The sequence below is a fragment of the Benincasa hispida genome, chromosome 1 (genome assembly GCF_009727055.1).
Source record: "Benincasa hispida cultivar B227 chromosome 1, ASM972705v1, whole genome shotgun sequence".
Lineage (NCBI taxonomy): Eukaryota > Viridiplantae > Streptophyta > Magnoliopsida > Cucurbitales > Cucurbitaceae > Benincasa > Benincasa hispida.
In genome coordinates, this window is record NC_052349.1 from 45,832,341 (window position 1) to 45,838,773 (window position 6,433).

A 6,433-nucleotide genomic window follows, 5' to 3' on the forward strand; every position below is an offset into this window, starting at 1 on the left:
CTTTATTCGCCGAGTGGTCCAGTGTGAAACAATTACTTTAGTTCCCAGCAAGTAAGCTTGAATTTTTTCCAATGCAAATATCCACACAAACAATTCTTTTTCTGTGGTCGTGTATTGTTTAAGCAGGGTTTAAAGTTTTACTCACAATATACGATGGGATGTAAAGCATTGTTTCTTCTTTTGGTCAGCCACTGCTCCCATCAGCCATAAACCGCTTGCGTCGCAATTAGTTCAAAGGGCTGTATCCGTCTGGTGCGCATCCACACAGGTGCGGTTGTTAATGTGGTTTCCTTTAGTATCTTGGAAATTGTTGATGCATTAGTCATGCAAAAGCCAATGTATTTCTGCCTCAGCATATAAATGAAATAAAAATACAGAATGACAATGGGAAATAAAGATAGAGAGCCTGGTAGCAATTTCTTGCTTCCCAAGGCTTTTACACTGTTTTTCTCTACTCTGCTCAAAGAATAATCTTGCTTTCGCAAGAGTCGACTCTCTCTCTATTTTTCGCGCTCCTTGGAACTCTCTCGAGCTGACCAGGACGATCTTCCAGCGTCTTCTCTCTTATCTCGCCTCTGTCTTCTAAGTATAAGAAAACTATGAACAATCGCTAACAATCTTTTATATGGTGAACTCTCTATATGGCTCAGCTGGAATAGAACCGAACCGAACTCCCAAACTCCTTTAACGAAGGTGGCCTTCGGTATTTATAGAGCTTCAGGGTGAAGAGCTTTTTTCTCTCAAATGATTGAATTGATGGGATGTCATTAATTCTCTGTCTGATGCGCCAAATAATTGTCACCGAAAAGCTTAGTGTACTTGCTATAGTGTGTCGCTAACGACTTGTTAACTAAATTCGAATTCGACCATCATCAGCTTTCTATCCCATCATGATTTATTAAGCTATCACCTTGATGCGCTAGCTCTATGCAGCCACCTTCTTGAGCAGCTTTTCGCGAACGCATACGATCACATAGCCTTGCGGTCGCAGTCTCTTAATGCGCTCGGACGCTAAATTCCTTGGATCGCAATTCCGCCTTGCACCAACGCATTTTCTGCACAAAAATACGTAAGTTAGCTGCGTTAATGCGATGGACGCATGCGATCGCAATGTTCTAAACTTAATATTTTTGGACACGATTTTATATATTTTTATCGTCGCAATTCTTCATTGTTTTATATCTTTGTGCTATAATAACGTTCATTTCTGCCCGTTATCAACAACAACATATGGGATGTTGAAATCAATATAAGCTTAATTTAGATAATTATCTAAATGATCTCAAGATTAAGTATCATTTTCCAAGAAATTAAACTATAAAATAAATTATGTGACTAGAGCTACGTAAAGAAATTGTTTCTAAATTAGATTAAGGAATCACATACCGAGGAACTTTTTACAGTACCTTAATAGGAAGAAAAAATAAGAATAAAAGGAAATTTGATTTATTTGATTCTTGGTAGAGAATAAAGATTTCACAACTAGATAGCTGAATGAAGATTCACTATCAAATTTTTCTTCAGCTCTAGTCACATAATTTATTTTAAAGATTTCACAACTAGNTGAATGAAGATTCACTATCAAATTTTTCTTCAGCTCTAGTCACATAATTTATTTTAAAGATTTCACAACTAGATAGCTGAATGAAGATTCACTATTAGATTCATTTCTGCCTGTTATCAAGAATGACTAGAGCTTGAAATTATTCTAAATTAAATTGTTTCTTGAAAAATACTTAGTGATGTAGAATAATTTCTACATGTTGACACCGAGAAGCCGATCTCAGTTAGCATAGTGGGAGACATGAGATGTTATAATTGTTACTTATGTTAGAAATGATGCTTTTAACTAAAGGGATCGAATCCTGCAGTGGAAGCATTGTGAAAGTCTTGCATCCCCCAATTCGTTTTTTACATAAACAAATTCAGTATACTAAATCAAAATATAAACATGTAATATAACATGCTTTAGGGAAAAATATTAGAACCATTCTTACCTTTGTAGATTCCCGAACTTCACGAATAATCCTCTTTAAATTCCAACTGTAGGATTGTATCAGCAACAGTGGAAGCACAAGGATCATCTAAGCATTTAAATTCACTAATTTTGGCAAAATATAAAGCATGCTCTTGCAGAAAAAACAAGTGAGTTTCAAGACATACCTCTTGTAGAACTTCTTCAAAGCTCCTTCTCCAGCTGCTATCTTCTCCAAATCTTGTTGCAAGCCACTTCAAGATCTTCCCCACTATTCTTTTGGTACTCTAGATTGAGTTATTGGACTTAAAACAAGCTTGAAACAAGGGATGAAGGAGAAATGCTCACTGTAGTAATCTTGTTGAAGAACTCTTTCTTCAAACCGAATTTTCTCTCAAATTCTCTATAGATTGCATGCCCGATTTTCACTCCAAGTCCTTTTGCAATCAACATGCAAAGGAGAGACTTGCATGTGTTGCAACTCATGCTTGGAGAAGACACAGAGCAAAGAGATTGCTTATTGAGTCAAGTGAAGAAGTGGATAATGGAAAATCAATATTTTCCATTTTAGTGTTTTGTTTTCTAATTTTCAATTTTATCTCAAAAATCAAATTTTGATTTTATAAATCTATTTTGATTTTAAAAATGAATTTAATTAATTTCATAAATTAATTATTAAATAAAACTTAAATTAATTTAATATCAAATATTAAATTAATTTTAACACATATCCATCTTATAATATTTAAATCATATTTAAATATATACTTTCTCCTATTCCGTTTAATTCTCAAATTAAACATGTAATTATATCTCATATAATTACTAATTCCCTTAATTCGAATTTGAACAGTTCAAATTAACTTATCACGCCATTCTAGAGCTAGTCCGTTACGAGCAAGTAGGGGGATCTCGCGGACCTACAGATCATGGGCTTCAACGATCCGAGATTAATTAGCTAAACTCATTAGACTAGATTAATCCCCATTCGTTAACTAATGGGTCACTCCACTAAAGCCCATAGTTGCACTCCCCTCACTGTAGATATATTATGTTCACATAATTTAACCATAATGAGCAAGTCGACCCTTCACATGTTGTTCGTAATAACGGCTGGGTCAAAAATCAGTTTTACCCCCGAGATTACGTCTTATTCCTCAAGTCCCTACTGATCCTCTAATGAACAACTGGTTTATGATCCAATCACTAAACCAAACTCTCTCAGCCCAGTGAGAGGGTGGGGCCCCTTGTTCAAGACCTAGATTCAGTACTTGAGAGAACAACCTTTCTCCTATCCCTAAATCGGGTAGGTATGAACTCCATCTTGCACCTTATGTCCCCAGCTATCTATCCGATCTTACCCCTGAAATGGGAATCTTATTGAGCCGGTGCTGTTGAGCCAGCCCTCACCTGTGAAAATCTAAGGGCAATCCCGAATAAATAGGAGTTCATAGTTAGCTCAGGATTAAGATCGAGTTACCTAGGTCATCTAGGTGAAATAGTCAGTCTTTAACAGTAAACAACATTATAAAGTAAGAGTGACTTATTTCTTGGTTTGATCTTATGCAAACTCATCGCATAGAACGCTCCCCACTCCTTATGTTATAATATGTACGGATTAGGATCACATCGTATGTAGCATTTTACAACTCTTTGTAACAACTACAGAGTAGGCCGCATCGAATGGTGTTACTAGAATAAGGTGCCCAACCTTATTCATGTACCATAGATCATTTTGACTATTTACTCGAACTTGATTCACTCTTATGTCTCCACATAAAGTTCAAGTACTCATACAATAATCACGGGTCTTAGTTTATTGGATTTAGACTTTCATACAATTTATGAAATCAATAATAAGTTTATTGATTATAGAAAATGTTTATCATTTTACAAACTGCGAGTTTTAGGACATAAAACCCAACACCAATGAACGACTCCTCCAATGATCTTAATCACGAATGATTTCTTGAACAATCTCAAACACCACCACAAGAGTAACCTCATTATTCTTTAGGATCCCAATAGAGGGATAGTGGTATCCAACTATTGGGAGAGAGAGAGGAGAAAAGGGTTTTGGAGAGTAGAGAAGAATCTCTTTGTGACTTAGGAAATATTTTGCACAGTAACACTTGTGTGTTGTCTATTGTCAGTATGTCCCAAAGGGGCCATACAGAGGTTTTTATATAGAGAAGGGCCAAACCCTTTTTTTAATCCTTTCCCTATTTCCCTTTTCCACAATTAATTAATTAAATAACACTTATTTAATTAATTAGCACAATTAAATGACACATATTTAATTTAATTTTCATATTAATTAAATAACTATTTATACATTCAATCTAGTTTAATGTATACAAATCTAATTATCATAAACATCGTATGTATATGTGCAATACCTCTCTGTTAATTATTTTTTTGTAAATCTAATTCACTTGAATTAATTAATTGAATCTTATTCAAATATTACTTTCCAATTTAATTTGAATTATAGATCATATCCATAATCAATTATATATTAATCACATTAATATATGGTTTCCTCAAATTAGTGAACAATTCAAATCATCCCTTTCCTCTAATGAGCTAACAAGAGGACTTGAAGATCAGAAGGTCCAACGATATGAGATTAATTGGCTAAACTCATTAACCAAGTTAATCAATATTCGTTAATTGTAGGTACACTCCATTAAAGACCAGCAACTGTACTATTATCACTATAGATATATTTTTGTGTCCATGGATATAGACCAATAACAGCAAGTCAGTCATTCACGAATGTTCGTAACTCCAACTGGGTTAAATTACGATTTTACCTTTGGGTTACCTCTTATTCCTTAAGTATCAGTGCTCCTCTAATGAACAACTTGTTTATGGTCCAACCAATAAATAGAAACTTCTTTTGAGCCAATGAGAGGGTAGACTCTTTTGTTCAAGTCCCGGAGACATGCTTAAAGGAACACTCATCTACTTACTCTTAAGGTGAGAATGAGTAAATTCCATCTTGTATTATTATGTTCCCAACTCCCCACTCAGTCTTGTCCCCAAAATGGTGGCATATTGGGTTGCCGAACTAACCACCCTCACCTATACAAATCAAAGGACAATCCCTCGTGAACAAGAGTTCATAATATACTTGGGATTAAGACTAAGTTGCCTAGGTCATCCTATTGACATAGGAATCTAACTAATTAATGGTGTTACATCTAGTGGTTACTATTTGCAATCTGGTCTTATGAAAACTCATTGCATAGGATATATCCACTCGCACGTCAGCTACATGAATGTGTTGGTTCATTGCGTTTGTATCAAATACAAAGTGGACCGTATCCATAGTGTTACCAGGATAAGGTATCCAACTTTATTCTTATACGATAGACCATTTAGCCTGTATCTTGAACATTGACCCCTTTACATCTCCACATACAGTTCAAGACTCATAAGACAACCCTATATGTTAGTTTATTGGATTTAGGGTTATTAAGACAAAATAGACAAATAATACAAACAATAAACATCTATTGAATTAACATCTATAACTCTTTATTGATGACGGTCAATTAATAACATTTACTATCTACGAGTTTTAAGGCATAATGTTGGGGTTGATGCCCTAAATCTCATACAGGCTGTATTTGTAATTATATTGTACAAACATTTTATTTATTTAATAAGATATGAGATGTTTTAGTTGACGTTTAGTAACATTAAACTCACAAACCAATAAACTAACATCCAAGGTTATCTTCTGTAGCTTAAACTTATATGTAGAGACGTATAGGTAGATCATGTTTAAGTGATAACCTAAATGGTCTATAGTAGATAGATAAGACTAGATACCTTATCTTGGTGATACTACGAGTGCAACCTGCTTTGTAGATGTTACAATTATTGTAAAGTGCTACAAATGATCTAATCCTGATCATTCATGTGGAGACATGTGAGTAGGGGTATTCTATACAAAGGAGATTGTATAAGACTGGACCATGAAATGATTAGTTTCATTATATAACGTCGTTCCTAATAGAGACTTACATTTCACCAGGATGACCATAGGTGACATAACCTCAATCCTGAGTGAGTTGTGAACTCTTGCCTATGAAGGCGATTCTTCGATTTTTATGGGGGAGAGTGACCAGATCGCCGACTCAACAAGCCTACCCTTTTGGGGATTCGTATGATTGGGGAGTTGGGAACATAGCACAGGACGAAATTCTCTCCTTCCCTAATGTCGGGGTAAGTAGATAAATTGTTCTCTTAAAGACTAATTCTGGGGCTTGAACAATGTGGCGCCACACCTTCTCCTAGCCTGAGAAGGGTTTAGTCCTAGTTGGACTATGATTTATTGTTCATTAGAGAGATTAGTGGTATTTAAGGAGTTAGATGCAACTATAGGAGGAAAACGATAATTTTAGCCTAGCTGTACATACGAGCAATTTGTGAAAGGTTATTGCACTG